This window comes from Loxodonta africana, chromosome 8 (genome assembly GCF_030014295.1).
Source record: "Loxodonta africana isolate mLoxAfr1 chromosome 8, mLoxAfr1.hap2, whole genome shotgun sequence".
Lineage (NCBI taxonomy): Eukaryota > Metazoa > Chordata > Mammalia > Proboscidea > Elephantidae > Loxodonta > Loxodonta africana.
The window spans coordinates 132,491,721-132,518,488 of record NC_087349.1 but is presented as its reverse complement, the minus strand read 5'-3'; the positions used below and the strand labels follow the sequence as shown (position 1 = coordinate 132,518,488).

Sequence of the window (26,768 nt, the reverse complement as noted above, 5' to 3'; positions counted from 1 at the left end):
CAGTGATAGGATAATATCCATAAGCCTACAAGGAAGACCAGTTAATATGACTATTGTTCAAATTTACACACCAACCACTAGGGCCAAAGATGAAGAAATAGAAGATTTTTATCAGCTGCTGCAGTTCGAAATTGATTAAACATGCAAGATGCATTGATAATTACTGGTGATTGGAATGTGAAAGTGTGAATCGGGAAAACTGCAAGTCATTAAAAATGAAATGTAATGCATAAACATTGATATCCTAGGCATTAGTGAGCTGAAATGGACTGGTATTGGTCATTTTGAATCAGAGAATCTTGGTCTACTATGCTGGTGTCTTAGGGTGGGTTTGCTACAGAAGCAAAACCAGGGAAGTGTATAAATATATACACAGAGAGATTTATATCAAGAAAACAGCTCATGTGATTATAGAAGCTGAAACATCCCAAGTCTGTGGATCAGGATAGAGATTTCTCCTGATTCACGTAGCCACAGGGGTTGGCAAACCCAAGATGGGCAGGTCAGAGAGCAGGGCTCTTGCTCACAGGCTGTGAAGGTTGATGAATACCAAGATCAGCAGGCAAGACCTCAAGGTTTCTCCTGATTCATGTAGCTGCAGGGGGTGGTGAACCCAAGATCAGCAGGTAAGCTGCTAGCTCAAGTCCCAAGAACCAGAGGTCAGATGAATGAGAGGCAGCGGCAAGATCCAGAAGCAGCCAAAAACCTTGGCAAGGCAAGCAGGAAGGAAGTAGGCAGCGGAGAGTGGATAGATGAAGGCTAAGGGGGTGGTGAGCTGCCACAGGCCCTACTCCTACCGGTACCACTCAGCAGATACCATCGTGGGGGTGATCACATATCATATTTCAACAGGGAAGTGATCACAACATTATACAACTGCCAAAACACTGAGAATCATGGCCCACCCAAGCTGACACACAATCTTAACCGTCACAGCTAGGAATGATAAATTGAAGAGGAATGGCATCATGTTCATCATCAAAAAGAGCATTTCAAGGTCTATCCTGAAGTACAAAGCTGTCAGTGATAGGATAATACCCATATGCTTATACGCCAACCACTAAGGCCAAAGATGAAGAAATTGAAGATTTTTACCAACTTCTGCAATCCAGACTCATTGATAATTACTAGGGATTGGAATGGGAAAGTTATAAACACAAAGAAGAAGGACTGGTAGTTGGAAAATATGGCCTTGGTGATAGAAATGATGCCAGATTTTTGTAAAATCAACAACTTCATTGCAAATGCATTTTTTCAACAACTTAAATGGCAACGCTACACATGGGCCTTACTGAATGGAATACACAGGAAGCAGATCGACTGCATCTGTGGCAAGAGAGATAGAAAAGCTCAATATCATCAGTTAGAATAAGGCTAGGGGCCGACAGTGGAACAGACCGTCAATTGCTCATATGCAAATGCAAGTTGAAGTTGAAGAAAATTAGAAAAACCCAGGAGAGCCAAAGTACGACCTTGAGTATATACCATCTGAATTTAGAGACCATCTCAAGAACAGATTTGATGTGTTGAATATTAATGTCTGAAGACCAGACGACATGTGGAATGACATCAAGGACATCATACATGAAGAAAGTAAGAAGTCATTAAAAAGACAGGAAAGAAAGAAAAGACCAAAATGGATGTCAGAAGAGACTCAGAGTTGCTCTTGAATGTGACGTAACTAAAGTGAAAGGAAGAAATGATGAAGTAAAAGAGCTGAACAGAAAATTTCAAAGGGTAGCTAGAGAAGAGAAAGTAAAATATTATAATGAAATGTGCAAAGACCTGGAGATGGAAAACCAAAAGGGAAGAACACGCTTGGCATTTCTCAAGCTGAAAGAACTGAAGAAAAAATTCAAGCCTCCAGTTGCAATTTGAAAGATTCTGCAGGGAAAATATTAAACAAAGCAGGAAGCATCAAAAGAAGATGGAAGGAATACACAGAGTCACTGTATCAAAAGGATTGGTCAGTATTCAACGTTTTCAGGAGGTAATATGTGATCAAGAACCGATGGTACTAAAGGAAGAAGTCCAAGCTGCACTGAAGACATTGATGAAAAACAAGGCTCCAGGAATATCAATTGAGATGTTTCAACAAACAGATGCAGCTCTGGAAGACCTCATTCATCTACACCAGAAAATTTGTAAGACAGCTACTTGGCAAACTGACTGGAATAGATCCATATTTGCACTCATTCCAAAGAAAGGTGATCCAACAGAATGAGGAAATTATCGAACAACATCATTAATATCACACACAAGTAAAATTTTGCTGAAAATCATTCAAAAGCCGTTGCAGCAGTCCATCAACAGGGAACTGCCAGAAATTCAAACGGGATTCAATAGAAGACACAGAATGAGAGATATCATTGCTGATGTCAGGTGGATTATGGCTGAAAGCAGAGAGTACCAGAAAGAAGTTTAACTGTGTGTTATTGACTATGCAAAGGCATTTGGCTGTGTGGATCATAACAAATTATGGATAACATTGCAAAGAAAGGGAATTCCAGAACACTTAATTATGCTCACAAGGAACCAGTACTTAGACCAAGAGGCAATCGTTCAAAAAAAAACAAGGGCATGCTGCATGTTTTAAAGTCAGGAAAGGTGTGTTTTAGGGTTGTATCCTTTCACCGTACTTATTCAATCTGTATGCCAAGCACATAATCTGAGAAGCTGGATTATATGAAGAAGAATGCAGCATCGAGACTGGAGGAAGACTCATTAACAATCTGCATTATGCAGATGGCACAACCTTGCTTGCTGAAAGTGGAGAACTTGAAGTACTTACTGATGAAGGTCAAAGATTACAGCCTTCAGTATGGATCACACCTCAACATAAAGAAAACAAAAATCCCCACAATTGGACCAATATGCAACGTCATGATAAATGGAGAAAAGATTGAAGTTGTCGAGGATTTCATTTTACTTGGATCCACAGTCAATGCCATTGAAGCAGCAGTCAAGAAATCAAATGATGCATTGCATTTGGGCAAACTGGCTGCAAAAGTCCTCTTTAAAGTGTTTAAAAGCAAAGATGTCACTTTAAAGACTAAGACGCACCTGACCCAAGCCATGGTGTTTTCAATCACCTCATATGCACATGAAAGCTGGACAATGAATAATAAAGATGAAAGAATTGATGCTTTTGAATTATGTTGTTGAAGAATATTGAATATACCATGGACTGCCAGAACAATGAACAAATCTGCCTTGGAAGAATTACAGCCAGAATTCTCATTAAAAGCAAGGATGGCAAGACTTTGTATCACATACATTGAACATGTTATCAGAAGAGACTAGTCCCTGGAGAAGGACTTCATGCTAGGTAAAGTAGAGAGTCATCGAAAAAGACGAAGACCCTCAACAAGATGGGTTGATGCTGGCTGCAATAATGGGCTCAAACACAGAAATAATTGTGAGGATGGTGCAGAACCAGGCAGCCTTTCATTCTGTTGTACATAGGCTTGCTATGAGTCAGAATGGACTCAACAGCACCTAACAACAACAACAACAGACTCCTAAACTGTGAGATAATAAATTTCTGTTTGTTAAAGCCATCCACTTGTGGCATTTCTGTTGTAGCAGCACTAGATAACTAAGACATGGGGCATGGACATGGGGTGGAGACATGGGATGGGGATAGGGATGAGTTAAGAATGTAGGGTGTGAATGTGGCATGTAGACACGGATGCGAGATGGGGATGTGGGTATGGGGGGTGGATGGGGATGTGGGACAGGGACAGGATTGAGGGATGGACATGGACATGGGACAGGGACATGGGATGAGAATGTGAAATAGGGACGTGGACGTGGGGCATGGACATGGGATGGGGACAGGGCTATGGGACAAGGACATAGGGCAGGGACATGGGATGAGAATGTGAAATAGGGACGTGGACGTGGGGCATGGACATGGGATGGGGACAGGGCTATGGGACAAGGACATAGGGCATAAATATGGGACATGGACATGGGGCAGCAATGTGGGACAGAGACAAGGGATGTGAATGTGGAATGGAGACATGGGACAGTGATGGGGAGCAGATGTCAGATGGGGATGTAGACACGGAATAGGGATAGATGGGAGGGATGTATGTAAGGAAAAATGTCATTGGGCATGGAAGTGGTGTGGGATGGGGATGTGGGATGGGGATAGCGATGTGAGATGAGGATGGCGATGTGAGATGAGGATGTGTGTTGGGGACATGAGATGTGGGATGGGGATGTGGAACAGGGATGGAGAGGTGAAAAGAGGATGTGGGACAGGGACATGGGGTGAGGATGCGGACATGGAAGTGGGATGGGGTGGGGATGGGTATATGGGGTGGAGATGTGGGGGGGTGTGGGAGGAGGTGGAGACATGAATGTGGAGGGTGAATATGCAATGGGAACGTGGGAGGGGATGGAGACATGGGATAGGGATGTGCAACAGGGAAGTTGAGCATGGTCGTATGGAAAGTGAATGTGGGATGTGTGATGGGGATGTAAGGGATGGACATGAAATGTGGATGTGGGACAGGGACTGGCACCTGGGGTGGTGATGGGGATGTGAGACAGAGGTATGGGATGAAGATGTGGGATGGGGATGAGGACATGGGATGGGGATGTGGGATCAAGATATGGGATGTGGACATGGACATGCAGCATGGATGTGGGATGGAGTCAGGAATGTGGACATGGATGCGTATTGTATGATGGGGACGTGAAGTGTGGTCATGAAACGTGGATAAGGGACAGGAGCAGGGAAAAGAATGTAAGATGAGGACATGGGCCAAGGATGAGGACATGGGGTGGGGATGTGGGACCATGACAAGGATGTGAGATGAGGACATGGAATGGGGAAGTGGGTGGGGGATGTGAGATGGGGAAATAAGACAGGGAAGTGGAAGCGAGTGACATGGATGTGGGATGGAATAGCGATGTGGGATGTGAATGTGGGATAAGGTTGTGAAGTGGGGAAATGGGTGGGTGACATGGGATGGAGACTAGGACATGGGACAAGAATGTGGGACAAAAATGTGGGACGGTGGCAGGAATGTGGGATGGGGATATGGGATGAGGTTGTGAGTGTGGATGTGGGAGATGGGATGGGGACGCCGGATAGGGATGTGGGAAAGGAATGTGGGACAGGGACATGCGGTAGGGATATGGGACAGAGATGTGGGATATGGACACGATATGTGGGAGATGGAATAAGGATGTGGGATGGATTGTGGGGATGGGACGTGGATGTGAGATGGACAGGGATGGAGAAATGGGACAAAGACATGGGCTGTAGGGCAAGGATGTGGAATGGGGACTAGGGATAGTGACACAGGAGTGGACATAAGATGTTGACGTGGGATGGGGACATGGGATATGAGATGGGAATGTGGGATGCAGATATGGGACAAGGACATTGACACAAATGTGGGACATGGATGTCAAATGTGGATGTGGAATGGGGATGTAAGATGTGGCCTTTTCCCAACATGCAGGACTAAAGGACTCTTAGGTCACTGATCCATAAGGAACACTCTTGGAAATTGCTGCTCTGGGCAATCACTCTGGGCATGGAGTGAGGTTTGCAAGGTCTGGAAGAAGATGGGAAGACCAGAGACGAGTTGATGTGGTAATGGGGAGGAAGCCCAGGACCTGTGCAGGAACAGTGGCCATAGGGATGCTGAGGAGGAGGGTGGTAGTGGTAAGGGCAAAATCCTTGCCCAGCAGAGACAGGTCACTGCAATGTCACTGCAAGATCCATGCCCTTTGGTGAACTCGGCACCTGGCGTAAGATGAGCAGAAGAGGCATTGGTCTGTGAACGGTGAGTGGGCCCAACTCCTCCGGGTCATACAGAGCTCAGCTGCTGGCTGACTCATTCCAGCTGAGGCCCCACCCCTGCCTGAACTTTTCTTCTGGTCATTTCTGGCCATCACTCTCATTTCCCATGATGAAATGAAATGATGAAATGCGTAGTCGGGGGAGGGAGAAGAAGCAGAATGTTGTCTTTCTCAGGGAACGTGGGTTCCTTCCATGGTCTGCTGGGCGTCCTCTCCCCTCAGTGCCAGCCCTATTGTTTTGGCAAAGCGAAGCTGCCCAGCTGCTTCTCTCCAGAAGAGAAAAGGATTCTTCTGTTCACCCATCCTCCCCTGGACTTAGGCTCAACCCTGCTTGTCTGCAGAAGAGGAGTACTCAGCATACCCATTCTCCCCTGGAACCTAAGCTCATGCTTGTTCCTCTTCTGTAAGAACAGAGGAGTTCTCTGTGTGCCTGGTTTCCATGGGCCCTAGGATCACCCCTGCACCTCTCTGTCAAGAGAAGAGGAGTACTCTGTGTGGATGTCCTCTCCTGGCACCAGGCCCACCCCTGCTCCTCTCCAGAAGAGATGAGGAGTCCACTGTGCAACTGACCTCCTCTAGAACCTAGACCCATCCCTGATTCTCTGCAGAAGAGGAGTCCTCTGTGAGTTCACCTTCCCCTGGTACCCAGGGCTCACCCCTGCTTCTCTCCAAACAGAAGAGGTGTCCTCTGTGCATCCATCCATCTCTGAGATCCAGGCTGAACCCTGCTTCACTCTGACAACAGAAGATAAGTCTTTTGCGAGCCTATCCTCCCCTAGGACCCAAGCTCACCCCTTCACCTTTCCAGAAGAGAAGAGGAGTCCTTTGTGCGACAATCCTCTTCTGGGACACAGGCTCACACCTGCTCCTCTTTGACAGAGAAAAGGAGTCCTCTGTGAGGTTGTCCATTTCTGGGACCCAGGCTTACCCTTGCTCCTCTACAGAAGAGAATGGGAGTCCTCTGTGTGCCTGGTCTCCCCTTGGCCCTAGGCTCACCACCCTTGCTCCTCTCTGATAAGAGAATAGAAGCCTTCTGTAACTCCATCCTCCCCTGACCCAAGCTCACCCCTTCGCCTTTCCAGAAGAGAAGAGGAGTCCTCTGTGTGCCAATCCTCCTCTGGGACACAGGCTCACTCTCGCTCCTCTCTGACAGAAAAGAGGAATTCTCTGTGATCTCGTCCTCTCCTGGGACCCAGATTCATACTTCCTTCTCTCCAGGAGAGAAGATGAGTCCTCTGTGTGTCCGTCCTCCCCTGGGACTCATGCTTATCTCTGCTTCTCTGTGCTTCTGGCCTCCTCTGGGACCTAGGCTTACCCCTGCTGCTATCCAGAAGAGAAGAGGAGTCTTTTGTGTTCCATTCCTTCTCTGGGACCCAGGATCACCCCTGCTCGTCTCAGAGAAGAGGCTGTTTTATGCTCCCCTCTTTTTTTTTTTCCAAGAAGAGGAGTCTTCTGTTATCTTGTCCTCCCCTGGAACTCAAACTCACCTTAACTTCTGTCTAAAAAAGTGAAGTCCTCTGTATGCCTGTCTTCCTTTGGGACCCAGGCACACCCCTGCCCCTCTGTGTCAAGAGGAATCTTCTGTGAATCTTCCTCCCCCTCCCCCGGTACCCAGGCTCACTCCTGCTCCTCTCTGACAAGAGAAGAGGAGTCTCTGTGAGCTTGTCCTTCCCTGGGAACCAGGTTCACCCCTCCTCCTCTCCACGAAGAAGAGGGGAGTGCTCTGCGTGCCCATCCTCCTCTTTTCTCACCCTTGCTTTGTTCTGATATGAGAAGTGGTGTCCGCTGTAAGCCTGACCTCCCCTGGGACCCAGGCTCATTCCTGTTTCCCTCCAGAGGAGGGGTGCTCTGTGTGCCCATCCTCCCCTGGAATCCAGGCTCACTCCTGCCCCTCTACAAAAATGGAAGCCGTCCGTGTACCTGTCCTCCCATGGGCCCTAGGATCACCCCTGGTTCTGAGAAGAGGAAAGGAGTCCTCTGTGAGCCTGTCCTCCTCTGGGACCCATACTCACCTACAAGGAGTCCTTTTTGTTCCTGTCCTCACCTGGGACCCAGGCTCACTCCTTCTCCTCTGCAGAATAGAAAAGCCCTCTCTGTGCCCCTGGGGTCCCTTGGAACTCAAGATGAATTTTCTCTGTGCTCCGTCTCCCCCTGGGACCCAGGTTCATTCCTGGTCCTTTCTAGAAGAGAAAAGGATACTTCTGTGCATCTGTCCTCTTGGACCCAGGCTCATTCTTGAATCCAAGCCTTTCCCCTCTCACTGCCTCTCGGCCATGGGATGTCTGTCTTTTCTAAACCTCTCCAAATATCCTCCCAATTTCCCCTGACCAAAGGTGGAAGGGCCAGGTTGGTGATGTGATGAGTAGGGGGCTGTGGGAGTGGTGAGGGCAAGGCCCCATGGAGAGAGATGAAACCCACCAGCCTGAAGGTGCTGATGCCTCCCATCCCCTCCCTCCTTTGTTAGCATGTAAACCTACTTATCCAGGAGTCCTCAGTGATCCCCCTGCTCAGATTCCTGCTTGCCATCCCAAACTCCTTTTCATGAACACCTGTGTGCCTAGCATAGTTGCCATCAGTCTCATACTGCCCAGGCATTTCTTTGAGTGGACAGGCATTCTTGTGATGTCTTCAATCCAGTCGAATGACATACTACTCTGGGACTTGCTCAGCTTTACTCTGTTGATGTGTATTGGAGTTTCTGCTAAGAATGGACCCAGGCCCCTCAGGCCAGAGTTCTTTGACTGGCTGTAGTCAGCCAAGGCACAGGTGTACTTCATTCCGTGGTGAAAATGGGGCAGGGGGAACATGGGGGAGGAACACAGGGTGAGGAGAGACATGGGGTAAAAAAAAACATGGGGGGCACAGGGCAAAAACAGGGTGGGTGGGACAGGGGGTGAGGGGAACACACGGGGGAATACAGGGCAGGGGGGACATGGGGGACCAGAGGGCAGGGGATGTGGGGGTGTGGTGGTTGATTGTGTGTCCACTTGGCTGTGCCATGATTCTCAGTGTTTTGGCAGTCTTGTAATGTTGTTATCACCTCCCTGTTGAGATTTGATATGTGATAACCTCATGATGGGATCTGCTGTGAGTAGCCAATCAGTTGAAAGGGGGATTCCTTGGGCATATGGCCTGCATCGAATATAAGGAGACTTGCTGGCAAGGCTTGGGGGCTTTTTGCTCCTGCTGGATCCTGCAGCTGGCTCCTGTTCATCTGACCTTTGGTTCTTGGGATTTGAGCTGGCAGCCTACCTGTGGTCTTGCCAGCTGACCTTGGGATTCATTGATTTTCACAGCTGTGAGCAAGAGCCCTTCTCTCTGATCTGCCTATCTTGGGTTTGCCAGCCCTTGCATCTACATGAATCAGGAGGAGTCTCTGCCCTGACTCACAGACTTGGGATATTCCAACCTCTACAACCACAGGAGCCATTTCCTTGATATAAATCTCTCTCTCTCTATATATCTTTTTATATATGCTTTACTGGTTTTACTTCTTTAGAGAACCCAAATGTAATTTTTAAGATTGTGTGTCAACTTGGCTGGGGCATGACTCTCAGTGTTTATATGCAATCACTCCCATGATGGAATCTGCTGTGAGTAGCTAATCAGTTGAATGGGAGTTTCTTTGGGGGGTGTGGCCTGCCTCCAAATATAAGCAGACGTTCCGTTTTTTTTGCTCACCCTGGAGCCTGTGGCTGCCTCCTGTTCATCTGACTTCCAGCTCTTAGGACTTGAGCTATCAGCTTATCTGCTGATCTTGGGATTCACCGATCTTCACAGCCTGAGAGCGGGAGCCCTGCCCTCCCACCTGCTGATCATGGGTTTGCCAGCCCCTGCAGCTACTTGAGTCAAGAGAAGCCTCTATCCAGATTCGTGGACTTGGGATGTTCCAGCCTCTACAATCATGTGACCTATTTCCTTGATGTAAATCTCTCTCTCTATATGTATCTATTTATATGCTTTACTGGTTTTGCTTCTATAGAGAATCCAGCCTAAGACACCAGCCAAAGACAGGAGGACACTTGGTGGGGAGGACATGACAGGGAAAATGGGCTCAGGGGACACATGGCAGGCTGCACCAGGGAACTGTAGGTAACAGTGCAGGCCTGTGAACATGATGTTGGGTACATGTGCCCTGAGAGCATCCATCCATGTTGGCCACTCAATTCCTGAGTCGAAACAGTCTGCACTTCTGTTGTGGAGGTTTCTGTGTACAGGACAGTTTAGAGGGGGAGAGGCAAGGAGGCTGGAGAGGAGGAAGATGGCATGGGGTGAAAACGGGGGGCTCTGTTCTGAGACTGGAGGTGGGGACTGGCCTCCAGTTCAAATCTGACCTGAAGCTGGCAGGATACTCCCTCTATACAAACAGAAAGTGTCCCCACAGCCTTCCTGCTGAAAAGACACGCTTGTGGAGAATCAGATGCCTTCAGCTCCAGTTTCCATGCAGTCCTACAGCAACAAACCCACAAACACCACTCACTCCACACACACATACACGCACCTCCCATACATGTGTGTACACCATACCCACACACCCCTACATCCACAGCACACACAAATACACACACACCACTCACCCCTCCCAAGCATACCCCCATACACTCACACACACCCCCATACCCTCATGCACACACACACACACCCATGTAAACCTACAAAATACACAAAAACAATTTCACCTCCCAACACCCCCACATACCACTCACTTCCCCTCACCAGCCCTCTATATACACATACCCCTACACAAGCAACACAACACAAGCACACCCCCACAAATGCTTCAGTGGCTGCCAGCTGTGGACAGTGCTCTCCCTGAACACCCAGCCAGTGTTCACTACTTCAGACAGGCTTCTTCCCACCATGGTCCCTTCAACAGCTGTGTCCAGCTTTCAGCAACAGTGCTCCTGGCACAGTCCCAACTGTTAACTCCATCCCTCCCTGGCCTCCCCCATGAGCTTGAACTCTGGATAGCCTCCACGTGCAGGTTGGTGATGCTACCTGCTGTGGACTTCCACTTTTTCTCCCTCCCACATCTAGGCAAATGCCAGGTATACACCCCACACCTGTTCCTCCACCTTGGTGGAGCCAGGGGGCAGCCCCAAGGGGCCTGACAGGAGCCCCAGAGATCCTGACATTGGCCAGCCTAACCCAGGTCTCAGAAAGGACAGTGAGGCTCCCACCTCTCTCACCCCACTTCCTGTCCAGCTTCTGCTGCCAGGCTAGTAGGGAAGGTCCTGGGCTAGCTGTGGACCATCCCAAGGATGTGGTGTACCACAGGTCTCCTGCATGCCTCTGGCTTAAGAAGGCCTGTGTGGGCCTCAAACATCCACAGGATGCCTGGCCATGGGCTACCAGTGGGCGCAGACAGTGCGAGGCACAGGCAGGAGTTGGAAAGAGATACAAGAGTACTTCTCATCACAGCGACCCTCTGCAGTGAGCTTCCAGCCTCGCCCTTCCCTGTCCCTCAGGCCTGAAGAGGCAGCGCTCTCAGTGCATTTTGGTCTCTTCAGCCCCTGCCCGCCTCGGAGAACAGACTACCAAATCGCTCCACTGGAGCACCTGTTTCCTGCAGATTGGGACCTGCTTGTCTTCCTCACACCACTCTTTGTGGGTTCATCCACATCTCTGACAAGCATTCACTGAGCACCTACTGGACACACCAGGATAAGGAGAGTAAGACTCGGGCCCTGGCCTAAACAGGCTCAGCCAGTGTGTGTGGAGGGAGTTAAGACGGGGAAGTCAGGGGCTTCCCTGTGATCCCAATGCCCCCATGTGCCCCCAACATCCCAGTGCATGCCCCAGAAGTAACACAATAGTATCTGTCTCAGTCTCGTTCATATTGTGACATATGTTATCATTACTTCTGTTTTACCAAGATGGTCAATAAAACCATTGGTGATAAAGTCAGACTGGCCTCATGTCATTTTTGTTATGTTCTGCTTCTGCCCATAGGATGGGGGAGGCACACACAGGAAACAAATACACAGGAGGCTCACAGACCACACATACATAGGAGGCACTCAAACAGAAGACACATAAACAGACGTGCGCACATGAGAGACAGAGAGAGAGAGAAAGAAACAAGTGGGATTCCAAATTAGGTGACTGTTCTCATAATGTAGACAGGATGTATGTTCTGCCTTAACATTCTAGTCAATGTTTTTGAGTCCCCATTAACAGACTGGTCCCCCATCAGCTGTGGAGTTACCCTTTCCTGAATGAGCCTGCACACCAGGTAGTTCATCAGCATCCCCCCGTTGACAGCCAGGCTGAGGTTGGAAAGGCAATTCCACCTCCTTGTCAGGACTCCTCCTTATGCGCCCACCCCACCCTGATGACCAGAGATTTATAAGGTCTCCTGGGGGTCTAAGACTGTGTAACTGCCCTCTGCTTCCCTGGAGAGCTGAGGCCCCAGAGTGCACCCCTCCCACTAGTGCTTCTGGCCTTTCTCCAGAGCAGCTCATTTTTGCCTCATGTGTTCTTATGTTTGCCCTTAGCCCATCACTGGTCTTGGTTGGTCACCAAAGATGCTGCTTCTCAACATTGTCTGACAACTGTTTGTCCTGTATCCATCCATACGCAGAACTTTAGGAGGAAGGGATGAGAAGACAACAGCAACCCTCACTATGGTGTTAATAAGGGATAAAGAGAAGGCGCCAAGGATCAAGAAATCTTACATTGATTTTAAAAATAAGTGTTAGCCTAGAAATGCCACTTCCATCAATGCCTTTTCCCAGAGAACACTATCAACATCTGGCGGGACACAGACATTTTGTGGGACAGTTTTGGGGAGGTTGTCCTGGTCCATCCTCATTTGTAGACAAGGAAGTATCTTCTTCAGGTCCCCTTGCTGGATGAATGCAGACCTGGGCTGACTGACTAGGCACAGAGGTGTGGGTGCCACCTCACGCAGAGTTGAGGGTGGGAGGCATCTGTCCAGTGGGTCCTCCCCACTCTTTGATTCAAGTTCTCCCCATCCTAGGGTGGGGCCTTGTGTGTGTACCCGACCAAGGCTCCCAAATCCAGTCCATGCCTGGCAAATAGCAAACAGCCTACAGTTACTTGTTGAATGAATGAATTGATGGATGAATGAATGAATACTTGTTTGCAGTCCTTGTACTTTGCAGAACAGTGTTGGGTGGGAGTAGTTTTGATTCTCCTCCACCCTTTCTCTTCACTTGCAAACTTCTACCCTCAGCTACCATGTGCTATCAGCATGGTGTTGGCAGAGGGCTGGTCCTCACTTCCGCCAGTCTTCCCCATTGCATCTTATGTGTCCAGTGACCCTGCCAAGAGATATTAGGAATATGGGAAGTTCCTATATAAAGGGGGAAGAAATGCACTCAGAAGTCACAGCCATCTTTTAAGGAGAAGGCCAGACATTGAAAGGAATTCTAAAGTTTCTGCTGGTCTTCTGTGTTGCCATCTAAGCAGAAGGCTATTTTCATTCAGACAAGGACCTTAATGGATGTGGATATGTAATTGGATAGGTTGGAAGTTGAAGCTGAGAGTGGACTTGAGAAGAGCAGAATTGCTGTGTAAAAAACTACATGAACCCTGTGGCATCCCTTGGCGCACTGCAGGAAGGTGGAGGTAGGGGGTAGGGTGAGACTAGTGTTGTGAAATTAGCCAAAAGCCTTACTGAAAACAGGAATGTCCATTGTTCCCTTCAATTTCTTTGCCAATGTGCAATGTGAATTCCCACTCCCTTCACACACAGCTACTGTGCTGAGTGGGATGGGTGGGATTCAGGAAAAATGTTGATGCAGAACAAGCACAGGGAGGTAAAATGGCTCCAAAATAAGCTCATCTTGTGGAAACAGGAACTTCAGAACAAAAGTGACCAGGAGAATACACACTCCTTGAGAACTTGTGGAAAACTGGGGAAGGCACTGGGTTTTCCAGAGCTCTACCTGGGCCTCAAATCCACCCAACCTGTCCTCAGAAACACCTGGGATACAGCACAATTCTTTGCTTTTGGTTTAGTTCAATTGTGCTGAACTGTCCTGTATTTTGTGTTGTCTTTCCCTTCACCTAAAATAGTTCTTTTCTGCTATCTAATTAGTGAATACCCTTCTCCCTTCCTCCCCACTCTCATAACCATCAAAGAATATTTTCTTCTCTGTTTACACTATTTCTTGAGTTCTTATGATAGTGGTCTCATACAATATTTGTCTTTTTGAAACTGGCTAATTTCACTCAGCGTAATGCCTTCCAGATTCCTCCAGGTTATGAAATGTTTCATGGATTCATCATTGTTCTTAATTGTTACGTAGTATTCCATCATGTGAATATACCATAATTTATTTATACATTCATCCATTGATGGCCACCATGGTTGCTTCCATCTTTTTGCTATTGTAAACAGTGCTTTAATGAACATGGGTGTGAATATATATGTTCTCGTAAACGTTCTTATTTCTCTAGGATATATTCCAAGGAGTGAGATTGTTGGATTGTATGGTACTTCTGTTTATAGGTTTTTAAGGAAGCGCCAAATCGATTTCCAAACTGATTTACCATTTTACATTCCCACCAGCAGTGTGTGTTTCAGTCTCTCCACAACCTCTCCAACATTTATTATTTTGTGTTTTTCGGGTTAATGCCAGCCTTGTTGGAGTGAGATGGTATCTCATTGCAGTTTTGGTTTGAATTTCTCTAATGGCTAATGATAGTGAGCATTTCCTTGTGTATCTGTTTGCTGCCTCAATGTCTTCTTTGGTAAAGTGCCTGTTCATATCCTTTGCCAGTTTTTTAATTGGGTTGTCTTTTTGTTGTTGAGTTTTTGCAGTATCATGTAGATTTTTAGAGATCAGACACTGATAGGAAATGTCATAGCTAAAAACTTTCCCAGTCTACAGGTAATGTTTTTAATCTTTTGGTGAAGTCTTTGGATGAGTATAGGTATTGGATTTTTAGGAGCTCCCAGTTATCTAGTTTCTCTTCTGGTTCATTGTTAGCTCATTGTTAGTAATTTTTTGTATACCGTTTATGCCATGTATTAGGGCTTCTAGTATTGTCACTATTTTTTCTTCCACGGTCTTTATCATTTTAGATTTTATATTTAGGTCTTTGGTCCATTTTGACTTAGTTTTTGTGCATGGTGTGAGGTATGGGTCTTGTTTCATTTTTTTGTAAATAGATATCCAGTTCCTGTACCATTTGTTAAAGAGGCAGTCTTTTCCCCAATTAATGGACGTTGGGCCTTTGTCAAATATCACCTGCTCATGTGTGGATGGATTTAGGTCTGGATTCTCAATTCTGTTTCTTTGGTCTATGTATCTGTTCTTGTACCAGTACCAGACTGTTCTGACTCCTATGGCTGTATAATAAATTCTAAAATCAGGTAGCATTAGGCCTCCCACGTTGTTCTTTTTCAGTAATGCTTCATTTATCCGGGGCCTCTTTCCCTTCCATATGAAGTTGTTGATTTGTTTCTCCATCTCATTAAAGAATGACGTTGGAATTTGGATGGGATTGCTTTTGGTAGAATAGACATTTTTACAATGTTGAGTCTTCCTATCCATGAGCAAGGTATGTTTTTCCAATTATGTATGTCTCTTTTGGTTAATTGTGGTAGTGTCTTGTAGTTTTCTTTGTACAAGTCTTTTACGTCTCTGGTTAGAATTATTCCTAAGTGTTTTATCTTCTTGAGGGCTACTGTAAATGGTATTGATTTGGTGATTTCCTCTTCAATGTTCTTTTTGTTGGTGTAGAGGAATCCAGCTGTTTTTTGTATGTTTATTTTCTATCCTGATACTCTGCTGAACTCTTCTATTAGTTTCAGTAGTTTTTGTGAGAACTCTTCAGGGTTTTCTGTGTATGAGATCATATCATCTGCAAATAGAGATACTTTTACTTCTTCCTTACCAATTGGTGTCCCTTTATTTCTTTTTCTAGCCTAATTGCTCTGGTTAGGACCTCCAGCACAAGTTTGAATAAGAGTGGTAATAAAGGGCATTCTTGTCTGGTTTCCATTCTCAAGGGGAATGCTTTCAGACTCTCTCCACTTAGGATAATATTGGCTGTGGGCTTTGTATAAGTGCCCTTTATTATGTTGAGGAATTCTCCTTCTATCCCTATTTTACTGAGACTTTTTATCATGAGTGGGTGTTGGAATTTGTCAAATGCCTTTTATGCATTAATTGATAAGGTCATGTGGTTCTTGTCTTTTGTTTTACATATGTGATGGATTACATCGATAGTTTTTCTAATGTTGAACCATTCCTGCACACCTGGTATGAACCGCGCTTGGTCATGTTGAGTTCTTGTTTTGATATGTTGTTGAATTCTACTGGCTAGAATTTTGTTGAGGATTTTTGCATCTAAGTTCATGAGAGATATAGGTCTGTAATTTTCTTTTTTTGTGGTGTCTTTACCTGGTTTTTGTATCAGGGATATGGTGGCTTCATAGAATGAGTTTGGAAATATTCTGTCCTTTTCTATGCTCTGAAATACCTTTAGTGGTCGTGGTGTTAACTCTTCTCTGAAAGTTGGGTAGAACTCTGCTGTGAAGCTGTTCGGGCTGGAGCTTTATTTGTTGTGAGTTTTTTGATTACCTTTTCAATCTCTTCTTTTGTTATGGGTCTATTTAGTTGTTCTACATCTCTTTATGTTAGTTTAGGTAGGTAGTGTTTCTAGGAATTCATCCATTTCATCTATTTTCAAATTTGTTAGAGTACAATTTTTCATAGCAATCTGATATGACTCTTTTAATTTCAGTTGGGTCTGTTGTAATAACCTCCATCTCATTTCTTATTCAGGTTATTTCCTTCCTCTCCTGTTTTTCTTTTGTCAGTGTGGCCAATGGTTTATCAATGTTGTTAATTTTTTTCAGAGAACCAGCTTTTGGTCATAACTCTTTCAATTGTTTTTCTGTTCTCTATTTCATTTAGTTGTCTCATTTTTATTATTCGCTCTCTTCTGGTGCCTGAGGATTTCTTTGTTGCTCTCTTTCTATTTGTTCAAGTTGTTCAAGTTGGGATAATTCTTTGATTTTGGCCCTTCTTTTTGTATGCGTGCATTTATTGATATAAATTGACCTCTGAGCACTGCTTTCGCTGTGTCCCAACGGTTCTGATAGGAAGTGTTTTCATTCTCATTGGATTCTGTGAATTTTTTTATTCCATCCTTAATTCCTACTATAACCCAGTCATTTTTGAGCAAGGTGTTATTCAGTTTCTAAGTGTTTGATTTCTTTCCCCTGCTTTTTCTGTTATTGATTTCTACTTTTATGGCTTTATGGTCAGAGAAGATGCTTTGTAATATTTCAGTGTTTTGGATTCTGTTAAGACTTGCTTTATGACCTAATATGTGGTCTATTCTAGAGAATGTTCCATGTGTGTTGGAAAAGAAAGTATACTTGTCTGCTATTGGATGGAGTGTTCTGTATATGTCTACGAGGTCAAGTTGTTTGATTGTGGCATTTAAATCTGGTGTGTTGAAGTCACATATATTATTGTGGAGCTGTCTATCTCACTTTTCAATGCTGTTAGAGTTTGTTTTATGTATCTTGAAGCCCTGTCATTGGGTGTGTAAATATTTAATATGGTTATATCCTCCTGCTATATTGTTCCTTTAATCATTATATAGTGTCCTTCCTTATCCTTTGTGACGGATTCACTTTAAAGACTATTTTGTCAGAAATTAATGTTGTCACTCCTGCTCTTCTTTGATTGTTGTTTGCTTGATATATATTTTTTTCCATTCTTTAAATTTTCGTTTTTTGTGTGTGTATCTTTAAGTCCCAGGTGTGTCTCATGTAGACGGCCTATAGATGGATCATGCTTTTTTTATCCATTCTTCCATTCTCTGTCTCTTTATTGGTGCATTTCATCCACTTACATTCAGCATAATTATGGATAGGTATCATAAAAAAAAATTGAGGTTAGTGCTGTCATTTTGATGTCTTTTTTGTGTGTTCTGACAGTTTCTTTTTTCCACTTAATTTTTTGTGCTGAGTGGTTTATCTTTATATATTGTCTTTTCCTCTTGTATGTTGTTGTTGATTTTGTTTTTGCTGAGTCTCTTTTTTTCTTATGTTTTATTTTGATGTGTAAGATTGTTAGTCTCCTTCATGGTTACCTTAATATTTACCCCTATTTTTCAAAGTTTAAACTAAACTTTTATTTCTTTTATGGCCTTGACTTCCTCTCCATATGAAAGATCTATGACTACATTTTTTAATGTAGTCATCTGTCTTAGTCATCTAGTGCTAGTATAATAGAAGTACCACAAGTGGATGGTTTTAACAAAGAGAAGTTTGTTCTCTCACAGTCCAGTAGGCTAGAAGTCTAAATTCAGGGTGTTGGCTCCAGGGGAAGGCTTTCTGTCTTTGTCGGCTCTGGAGGAAGGTCTTTGTCATACATTTTTAGGGAGACATAATTCAATACATGACATTCCACCCTCCGGCCCCCACAAAATCACATTCTTACAACATGCAAAACGTATTCACCCCATCATATCATAGCAGAAGTCTTAACTCCAAGTCCAAAATCCAAAAATTCCTCTTCATCTGTGAAATCTAGAATATAAGTTATCTGCTTCCAATGGTACAATGGCAGAACAGGCAGAAGCTAGACATTTCCATTACAAATGGAGAAACTGAAGGGAAAGAAGGCATAACAGGCACCGAGCAAGTCAGCAGAATATATTACATTAGCCCTCAAAGCTTTCTCTGAGACAATTTACACAATAACCCTGCCCTGTAGCCTCTAGGTATTGGCCACACCCTCCAGATTCAGACTGGAGGCCCCTTGGCCCTGGGCTTCAGCTCCACCCTCCAGGCCTACTGGGACAGCAACTCTGCTCCCTTCGCTTTAGGCACACCATTCTCTTAGTCCATCTGTGTGGCAACTCCACTGTTAGAAACACCAGAGGCTGTGGCTCCACCCTTAGAAACCCCTGAGGTTTTGGCCATACCTTTTGAGACTGAGGCAGCTCAGCTTCTTTTGTTCCTTGTCTCTTCAGCTTCAGCTTCATGGTTTCTTGGCCTCTCGGCTCGTCAGGCCTCATGCCCGCATCTGCCCTGCTGGGACAAGTGTTCCAAAGCTCTGTAGCTCCACTGATAATTGCTCAGGGGCACCACCCTCTGCCTCGAAGCCTCCTGCACACAGGCACTCAGCTCTCTGGCTCTGTGGGTTGGCAAGCTTAGCTCCACCGATAAGTGCCCAAAGGCACCCCACTCTGCCAGGAAACCTCCTGTGCAAAGGCCCTCAGCTCTCTCATTCCATGGGTCTGCTCCAGCACTGTCTCGCACTGGTCTCCTGGTTCTGCTGCTGCTGCTGCTTCTCTGCCACTGCAGGTTCTCTGCTGCATGGTCCTCTGCTGTTATTGCAACTTTATCCATTTGCAGTTTCAAAACCACTTCCACATTTTAGGTATCTGTTAGAGCAACATCCCCCTCTCAGTACCAAATTCTGTCTTAGTCATCTATTACTGCTATAACAGAAATACCACAAGTGGATGGCTTCAACAAAGAGAAGTTTATTCTCTCACAGCCCAGTAGGCTAGAAGTCTAAATTCAGGGTGTCAGCTCTGGGGGAAGGCTTTCTCTCTTTTTCGGCTCTGGAGGAAGGTTTTTGTCCTCAATCTTTCTCCAGTCGAGGAGCTTCTGAGGCACAGGGACCCCAGATCCAAAGGATACGCTCTGCTCCTGGTGCTGCTTTCTTGATGTTATGAGGTCCCGCACTCTCTGCTTGCTTCCCTTTCTTTTAATCTCTTGAGAAATAAAAGGTGGGGCAGGCCACACCCCAGGGAACCCCCCTTTACCTTGGATCAGGGAGGTGACCTGAGTAAGGGCGGTATTATAATCCCACCCTAATCCTCTCAACATAAAATTATGATCACAAAATGAAGGACAACCACACATGGCCTAACCAAGTTGATACACACATTTTTGGGGGGATGTAATTCAATCCATGACATCATCTTTTACATAATGACATCTCTGTTTCTGTTTTGAGTGATTTTTTTAACCTAGATTTATTTTGTGATTTCCCTATCCAGGTTGATATCTGATTTCTCTCTCCTGTGTTCTAGTCTTTTGTGTTCTAGTCTTGGGTCGATATCTGATATGATTGATTTTCTAACCAGAGAACTCCCTTTAGTATTTCTTGTAGTTTTGGTTTGGTTTTTACAAATTCCCTAAACTTCTGTTTATCTGGAAATGCCTTGATTTCACCTTCATATTTGAGAGACAGTTTTGCTGGATACATGATTCTTGGCTGGCAATTTTTTTCCTTCAATGATTTATATAAGTCATTCCATTGCCTTCTTGCCTGCATGGTTTCTGCCAAGCAGTCCGAGTTTATTCTTATTGACTTTCCTTTGTAGGCGACTTTTCATTTATCCCTAGCTGCTCTTAAAATTCTCTCTTTATCTTTGATTTTTGCAAGTTTGATTGTAGTATGTCTTGGTGCTTATCTTTTGAGATCTACCTTATGTAGTGTTTGATGAGCATCTTGGATAGATATCTTCTCATCTTTCACAATACCAGGGAAGTTTTCTGCCAACAAATCTTCAGGAATTCTCTCTGTATTTTCTGTTATCCCTCCCTGTTCTGGTACTCCAATTACTTGTAGGTTATTTCTCTTGAGAGAGTCCCACATGATTCTTAGGATTTCTTCATTTCTTAAAATTCTTTTATCTGAGTTTTCTTCAAATATATTGGTGCCAAGTGTTTTATCTTCAATCTCACTAATTCTGCCTTCCATCTCCTCTATTCCGCTCCTACGACTTTCTATTGAGTTGTCTAACTCTGTAATTTTATTGTTAATCTGAATTTCTTTTTTTAAAATAACTTTTATTGTGCTTTAAGTGAAAGATTACAAATAAAGTCAGTCTTTCACACAAAAACCCATATGTACCTTGCTACACACTCCCAATTACACGCCCCCTAATGAGACAGCCTGTTCTCTCCCTCCACTCTCTCTTTTCATGTCCTTTTCGCCAGCTTCTAACACCCTCCACCCTCTCATCTCCCCTCCAGGCAAGAGATGTTAACATAGCCTCAAGTGGCCACCTGATCCAAGAAGCTCACTCCTCACCAGCATCCCTCTCCAACACATTGTCCAGTCCAACCCATGTCTGAAGAGTTGGCTTTGGGAATGGTTCCTGTCTTGGTGCAACAGAAGGTCTAGGGGCCATGACCAGTGGGGTCCTTCTAGTCTCAGTCAGACCATTAAGTCTGGTCTTATGAGAATTTGGGGTCTGCATCCCACTGCTCTCCTGCTCCCTCAGGGGTTCTCTGTTGTGTTCTGTCAGGGCATTCATCAGTTGTAGCCAGGCACCATCTAGTTCTTCTGGTCTCAGGATGATATAGTCACTGATTCATGTGGCCCTTTCTGTCTCTTGGGCTTGTAATCACCTTGTGTTCTTGGTGTTCTTCATTCTCCTTTGATCCAGGTGGGTTGAGACCAATTGATGCATCTTAGATGGCTGCTTGCTAGTGTTTAAGACACCAGATGCCACTCTTCAAAGTGGGATGCAGAATTTCTTAATAGATTTTATTATGCCAATTGACTTAGATGTCCCCTGAAACCATGGTCCCCAGACCCCTGCCCCTGCTACACTGGCCTTCGAAACATTCAGTTTGTTCAGGAAACTGCTTTGCTTTGGTTTAGTTCAATTGCGCTGACCTTCCCTGCACTGTGTGCTGTCTTTCCCTTTACCTAAAGTAGTTCTTATTTACTATCTAATTATTGAATACCCTTCTCCCACCCTCCCTCCCTCCCCCTCCGTAACCACAAAAGAATGTTTTCTTCTCAGCTTAAACTATTTCTCAAGTTCTTATACCAGTGGTCTTATACAATATTTGTCCCTTTGCAACTGACTATATTTCACACAGCGTAACACCTTCCAGGTTCCTCCATGCTATGAAATCTTTCACAGATTCCTTACTGTTCTTTATCTATACGTAGTATTCCACTGTGTGAATATACCATAATTTATTTATCCATTCATCCATTGATGGGCACCTTGGTTGCTTCCATCTTTTTCCTATTGTAAACAGTGCTGCAATAAACATGGGTGTGCATATATCTGTTTGTGTAAAAGCTCTTATTTCTCTAGGATATATTTCAAGGAGTGGGATTGCTGGATTGTATGGTAGTTCTACTTCTAGCTTTTTAAGGAAGTGCCAAATTGTTTTCCAAAGTGGTTGTACCATTTGACATCCCCACCAGCAGTGTAGGAGTGTTCCAATCTCTCCACAGCCTCTCCAACATTTATTATTTTGTGTTTTCTCAATTAATGCCAAGCTTTTTGGAGTGAGATGGAATCTCATTGTAGTTTTGATTTGCATTTCTCTAATGGCTAATGATCGTGAACATTTCCTCGTGTATGTCTTAGCTACCTGAATGTCTTCTTTAGTGAAGTGTCTATTCATATCTTTTGCCCATTTTTTAATTGGGTTATTTGTCTTTTTGCAGTATTATGTAGATTTTAGAGATCAGGTGCTGATCAGAAATGTCATAGCTAAAAACTTTTTCCCAGTCTGTAGGTAGTCTTTTTACTCTTTTGGTGAAGTCTTTGAATGAGCATACGTGTTTGATTTTTAGGAGCTCCCAGTTATCTAGTTTTTCTTCTATGTTCTTTATAATGTTTTCTATACTGTTTATGGCATATATTAGGGCTCCTAACATTGTCCCGATTTTTTCTTCCATGATCTTTATCATTTTAGATTTTATATTTAGATCTTTGATCCATTTTGAGTTAGTTTTTGTGCATGGAGTGAGGTATGGGTCTTGTTTCATTTTTTTTGCAGATGGATATCCAGTTATGCCAGCACCATTTGTTAAAAAGACTGTCTTTTCCCCCATTTAACTGTTTTGGGGCCTTTGTCAGCTGCTCATATGTGCATGGATTTATGTCTGGATTCTCAATTCTGTTCCATTGGTCCATGTATCTGTTGTTGTACCAGTACCAGGCTGTTTTGACTACTGTGGCAGTATGATAGGTTTTAAAATCAGGTAAAATAAGGCCTCTCACTTTGTTCTCCTTTTTCAGTAATGCCTTATTTATCCGGGGCCTCTTTCCCTTCCACATGAAATTGGTGATTTGTTTCTCCATCTCATTACAGAATGTTGTTGGGATTTGGAATTACATTAAATGTATAGATGGCTTTTGGTAGAATAGACATTTTTATAATGTTAAGTCTTCCTATCCCTGAGCAAGGTATGTTCTTCCACTTGCGAAGTCTCTTTGGGTTTCTTGCAGAAGTGTACTGTAGTTTTCTTTGTATAAGTCTTTTACATCTCTGGTAAGATTTATTCCTAAGTATTTTATCTTCTTGGGGGCTACTGTAAATGGCATTGATTTGGGGATTTCCTCTTCGATATTCTTTTTGTTGGTGTAGAGGAATCCAACTGATTTTTGTATGTTTACCTTGTATCCCGATACTCTGCTGAACTCTTCTATCAGTTTCAGTAGTTTTCCGGAGGATTCCTTAGGGTTTTCTGTGTATAAGATCATGTCATCTGCAAATAGAGATACTTTTTCTTCTTTCTTACCAATATGGATACCCTTTGTTTCTTTATCTAGCCTAATTGCTCTGGCTAGGACTTCCAGCACAATGTTGAATAAGAGTGGTGATAAAGGGCATCCTTGTCTGGTTCTCGATCTCAACGGGAATGTTTTAAGGCTCTTTCCATTTAGGGTGATGTTGGCTGTTGGCTTTGTATAATTGCCCTTTATTATGTTGAGAAATTTTCCTTCTATTCCTATTTTGCTAAGAGTTTTTATCATGAATGAGTGTTGAACTTTGTCAAATGCCTTTTCTGTATCAATTGATAAAATCATGTGATTCTTGTCTTTTGTTTTATTTATGTGGTGGATTACTTTAATTGTTTTTCTAATGTTGAACCATCCCCGCATACGTGGTATAAATCCCACTTGGTCATGGTGAATTATTTTTTTGATATGTTGTTGAATTCTATTGGCTAGAATTGTGTTGAGGATTTTTGCATCTACATTCATGAGGGATATAGGTCTATAAGTTTCTTTTCTTGTGGTGTCTTTACCTGGTTTTGGTATCAGGAATATGGTGGCTTCATAGAATGAATTTGGTAGTAGTCCATCCTTTTCTATGCTCTGAAATACCTTTAGTAGTAGTGGTGTTAACTCTTCTCTGACAGTTTGGTAGAACTCTGCAGTGAAGCCGTCCGGGCTGTGGCTTTATTTGTTGTGAGTTTTTTGATTACCTTTTCACTCTCTTCCTTTGTTATGGGTCTATTTAGTTGTTCTACCTCTGTTTTTGTGTTAGTTTAGGTAGGTAGTGTGTTTCTAGGAATTCATGCATTTCTTCTAGGTTTTCCAATTCGTTTGAGTATAGTTTTTCATAGTAATCTGATATGATTCTTTTGATTCCAGTTGGGTCTGTTGCAATATTGCCCATCTCATTTCTTATTCGGGTTATTTGCTTTCTCTCCTGTTTTTCTTTTGTCAGTTTGGCAAGTGGTTGATCAATTTTGTTCAGTTTTTTAAAAAAAACAGCTTTTGGTCTTGTTAATTCTTTCAATTGTTTTTCTGTTTTCTATTTCATTTAGTTCACCTCTAATTTTTATTATTTGTTTTCTTCTGGTGCCTGAGGGTTTCTTTAGTTGCTCTCTTTCTATTTTTTCAAGTTGTAGGGATAGTTCTTTGATTTTGGCCCTTTCTTCTTTTTGGATGTGGGCATTTATTGATATAAATTGGCCTCTGAGCGCTGCTTTTGCTGTGTCCCAAAGGTTCTGATCAGAAGTGTTTTCATTCTCATTGTATTCTCTGAATTTCCTTATTCCATTGGTAGTGTTTTCTGTAATCCAGTCTTTTTGGAGCAGGGTATTGTTCAGTTTCCAAGTGTTTGATTTCTTTTCCCTGCTTTTCCTGTTATTGATTTCCACTTTTATGGCCTTATGTTCAGAGAAGATGCTTTGTAATATTTCAATGTTTTGGATTCTGCTAAGGCTTGCTTTATGACCTAATATGTGGTCTATTCTAGAGAATGTTCCAGGCTCACTAGAAAAGAAAGTATGGTTGGTTGCTGTTGGGTGGAGTGTTCTGTATATGTCTATGAGGTCAAGTTGGTTGATCGTGGTATTTAGATATTCCTTGTCTTTATTGAGCTTCTTTCTGGATGTCCTGTCCTTCACTGAGAATGGTGTGTTGAAGTCTCCCACTGTCATTGTGGATCTATCTCACTTTTCAGTGCTGAGAGAGTTTGTTTTATGTATCTTGCAGCCCTGTCACTGGGTGCATAAATATGGTTATATCTTCTTGGTGTATTGTACCTTTAATCATTATATAGTGTCCTTCCTTATCCTTTTTGATGGATTTAACTTTAAAGTCTATTTTGTCAGAAATTAATATTTACACTCCTGCTCTTTTTTGATCGTTGTTTGCTTGATATATTTTTTTGACCCTTTGAGTCTTAGTTTGTTTGTGTCTCTAAGTCTAAGGTGTGTCTCTTGTAGGCAGCATATAGACGGATATTGTTTTTTAATCCATTCTGCCACTCTCTGTCTCTTTATTGGTGCATTTAGTCCATTTATATTCAGGGTAATTATGGATAGGTATGAATTTAGTGCTATCATTTTAATGTTTTTTTTAGTGTGTTGACAGCTTCTTTTTCCCACTTGATTTTATGTGCTGAGTAGATTTTCTTTATATATTGTCCTTTCCTCATATTTGCTGTTGTTGATTTTGTTTCTCCTGAGTCTGTATTTTTCCCTTGTATTTTATTTTGATGAGTAGGACTTTTTGTCTCCTTTGTGGTTACCTTATTATTTACCCTTATTTTTCTAAATTTATAACTAACTTTTATTTCTTTGTATCGCCTTATCTTCCTCTCCATATGGAGGGTGTATTATTACATTTCTTAGTCCCTCTTTATTATTTTAATGTTGTCTTCCTTTATATGATAATATCACCTTTACCTTGTGTTGGGCTTTTTTTTTTTTTAATCTTGCTTTTTTTTTTTTTTTTTTTTGAATTTCCCTGTCTGGGTTGACTTCTGGTTGCTCTGCCCAGTGTTCATACTTGGTTCGATACCTGATATTATTGATTTTCTAACCAAAGAACTCCCTTTAGTATTTCTTGTAGTTTTGGTTTGGTTTCTATGAATTCCCTCAACTTGTGTTTATCTGGAAATGTCTTAATTTCACTTTCATATTTAAGAGACAATTTGATGGATATATGATCGTTGGCAGGCAGTTTTTTTTCCTTCAATTTTTTATATATGTCATCCCATTGACTTCTTGCCTACATGGTTTCTGCTGAGTGGTCAGAGCTTATTCTTACTGGCTCTCCCTTGTAGGTGACTTTTCTTTTACCCCTCACTGCTCTTATAATTGTCTCCTTATCTTTGATTTTGGCAAGCTTGATTATAATATGTCTTGGTGATTTTCTTTTAAGATCTACCTTATGTGGAGTTTGATGAGCATCTTGGATAGATATCTTCTCATCTTTTACAATATCAGGGAAGTTTTCTGCCAACAAATCCTCAACAATTTTCTCTGTATTTTCTGTTATCCCTCCCTGTTCTGGTACTCCAACCACTCATAACTTATTTCTCTTGATAGAGTCCCACATGATTCTTAAGGTTTCTTCATTTTTTAAAATTCTTTTATCTGATTTTTCTTCAAATATATTAGTGCCAAGTTATTTATTTTCGAGTTCTGAAATTCTATCTTCTACTTGCTCAATTCCACTCCTCTGACTTTCTACTGAGTTATCTAATTCTGTAATTTTATTGTTAATCTTCTGAATTTCTGATTGCTGTCTGTCTATGGATTTTTCCAGCTTATTAAACTTTTCATTATGTCCCTGAATAATCTTTCCGAGTTCTTCAGTTGCTTTATCTGTGTGTTCCTTGGCTTGTTCTGTGTATTGCCTCATTTCCTTCCTGATGTCTTGAAGGGTTCTGTATATTAAACTTTTGTGTTCTGCATCTGGTAATTCCAGGAATG

The 26,768-nt window shown here is 43.2% G+C and overlaps 1 long non-coding RNA gene across 20 annotated transcripts in view; it reads right to left on the bottom strand.

The window, feature by feature from the left end:
* Positions 1-19,672, bottom strand: part of LOC111752992 (uncharacterized) — a 49,607-nt gene extending 29,935 nt beyond the window's left edge. For 5 of the 20 annotated variants that reach the window (XR_010322831.1, XR_010322826.1, XR_010322830.1 and 2 more), the window contains exons 1-2: positions 18,745-19,664; positions 6,480-8,003 (exon numbers count right to left, since the gene is read on the bottom strand). This is a non-coding gene — a long non-coding RNA (uncharacterized LOC111752992). Of the gene's footprint in view, positions 1-6,479; positions 8,004-12,500; positions 13,110-18,744 lie in introns of all 20 variants that reach the window. The other 15 variants (XR_010322819.1, XR_010322814.1, XR_010322815.1 and 12 more) reach the window with 13 other exon arrangements.
* Between the last annotated feature and the right edge of the window lie 7,096 nt (positions 19,673-26,768).